We start from the raw sequence: 2,711 nt of genomic DNA on the forward strand, positions 1-2,711 counted from the left end.
ATGTAAGTCAATAACAATTGGCTGGAGCCAGAGCCAATGGTGAAAGTCTTTGCGCGAGGAGACCCCGCCCCATTTTGGAGGTTCTGCCCACTTTTGGAGTTCACGCCCCATTTTGGAGATCTCCGGTCTGCAGTTATATCTACTTGGAGATTCTGTGATCAGCAGCAAATCTCCATCCGAAGGCCAGAGGGCGCTCTCGATCGGAAACTCCAAATACACCTGGCAGAAGAAACCCAGGAAATCCCTATAGCCCTTGCTGAATAAACAGAAGGTTTAACTGCTTTCATTAATTCAACGTGACTAATAAACACACGACTACGACAATATATGGTTTATCCGAGTTAACAGCTTTCATAATCGCAGAACGATATCTTTGTTTTCATAATCGGGCGATTATATCGTCTGCGATTATAAACGTGATTTTGCGTAGCTTGTCAGTGAACTACGGCTCTGTGTAGTAAATGCTGCTCCATCTGAAAGCACATGATGGAGATTTACTACTGATTACAGAACCGGCTTTACTGACAAGATGCGCATGACAATCGCATTCGATTAATCGTGCAGCCCTAATTTTAATCGGAAAGTCAATTCCTCTGATTTCCATACATGAAACTGCAGGGCAATCACTGGCAGTCAAGTTCAGTAGCAATTTTACTTGGTTCATTATAAAAAAAAATTATTATATCAGGATTTGAACCCAAACCATATGCTTACTATAAAATGACACCACTAAACTATCATGATGCACAGTCTTGGGAAGAAGTGCCAGAAATGTAATTGGTGCTCCCTTGGCCAAACTGGGTGCATGACGCCCCTGGATATAGGGGGCATATACCAGAAAAAGATATAGATGGTACCTGCAGCAATTGCCCCAATCAAAGGTAACAGAATTAGCTGAAGAGGGTAGTTCCATGCTCCAATAACTAAAACAACACCTAATGGCTCCCTGCGTACAAAACAGTCATCCAACTTTGTTGCCTGGAATACAAATGAAATGGGGAGAGGAAACAAATTAAAGCATTTTCAGGGAGATCAATCTCACATCTGCATTGACCAGACTTTTGAAGGGTTTCTGTTGAGTAACATCGTTGGAGTATTTATTTCATGTTATAGCTCAAAAATTGGTGCATTTGTTAATGTTGCAATAAAGTTGTACAATTATATATTAGTGTGCATCTCACCAAGTTTGTGCCCACATAAGTGGGCTGCATCCAGGTTTGCAGGTTGCTGATGGTGTAGCAAAGGTCATTGACCACCATATCAATCTCTGACAGCACTGCCTCAAACTTGGGCTGCAGGACAGATGAGATTGAAGCATCACTTGTGTGTTCATTTTAAAGGGGTCATATGATGCGATTTCAATTTTTCCTTTCTCTTTGGAGTGTTACAAGCTCTTGGTGCATAAAGAAGATCTGTAAAGTTGCAAAGACTAAAGTCTCAAATCCAAAGAGATATTCTTTATAAAAGTTAAGAGTCAGCCACACCTACCTAAAACGGCTCAAACATGGCGGCGCGTTCACACGCTGCAGCTTCTCTCTCTCCCGATAGAAAGGTGTTTTCGTGTTTTTTGTCTTTGTGAGTCGCAGTGTTTTTGTACGTATTCGTCGCGTCTATCTGTCTCTAAGCGCGCATACAGTCGTGAGTTTCTGCTCGATGTCGGCAGAACGTTAGGTATGTTTTGTGCAGTTGATCGTCCTCGTCCTTGTCGTCTTCCTCAATAAATAAATTCTTCATGCTAGCATGTCGGCGGTGAATCCAGTGGAGAGAAATCCCCCACAACTAACTGCAAACTGGCATTCAGATCTGCCTCCATTTTGTTAGCAACGCCCCAAATTCCAATGATCCAATCAATTCCCAAAGGACGAAATCAAGTCCTGCCCTCTCATTTCAGATGCCGTTTCACTTGGATAGACATCACAGTAGAGAAAAAAAGACAATCGCTACTTCTGTTTCATGCCGACATTAAAGGATTTGCCACTGATGATTCAAACGCGAATCATTATGAGGTGTAAAAAATATAATGCAGAAAGGAGGATCTTGCAAGATAAGATATATAAGTTGGAACAAGAATGGAGTTTGAAGGGGATTTTGGGGGCATATGAGAAAATGTGGGAATGTAGTAAGGCTCTCTTTAATTTTTTTAAAGATACAGGGTTAGAGCACAGTATATAGGATTTTTTTTTAATGATTATAACTATGCTAAGTACATGAAGCCCTGAAGTTGCATACCCCGGTACAGTAGGTGGCGGTATGCACCTGAACAAGTTGGTTGCGACCCGCCAATAAAACCAGAGAGAGAGAGAGAGAGAGCGAGAGAGAGAGAGAGAGAGAGAGAGAGAGAGAGAGAGAGAGAGAGAGAGATTTTTTAATGGAATACTGTAGTGTTTATTATAAATAATTTATCCGTGTACTTCATTCTTTTTTTTTAATTCATGTGCCCTCTGTACCCTCATCTTCTCTTCCGGTCACGAGCTATGGCGCAAGGGCGGAGCTAGGGACGTGAGGGGGAAACGCTGGGATAAACGACAGGGGGAAAAACTGAAGCTGATGCTTCACTTTTGTTTTTGTCTCGTCACTCCGGCTGGGACACGGCATCACAGTATGGCAAGGGGCAGTGTGGCCAGATTGGAAATGGCCAAGTATCGTACCAGAAGCTCAAAATTATCGTATTTGGAAGAAAATTATCGTACACGAGTCAAACGTACAGAATA

At 42.2% G+C, this 2,711-nt stretch overlaps 1 pseudogene; it reads right to left on the minus strand.

Annotated features, from left to right (window-relative positions):
* LOC107689680 (aldehyde dehydrogenase family 3 member B1-like) overlaps nucleotides 1-1,307 on the minus strand; it is a 6,426-nt pseudogene extending 5,119 nt beyond the window's left edge.
* Nucleotides 1,308-2,711: the final 1,404 nt, after the last annotated feature.

This window comes from Sinocyclocheilus anshuiensis, unplaced genomic scaffold (genome assembly GCF_001515605.1).
Source record: "Sinocyclocheilus anshuiensis isolate Anshui unplaced genomic scaffold, SAMN03320099.WGS_v1.1 scaffold813, whole genome shotgun sequence".
Taxonomy (NCBI): Eukaryota; Metazoa; Chordata; class Actinopteri; order Cypriniformes; family Cyprinidae; genus Sinocyclocheilus; species Sinocyclocheilus anshuiensis.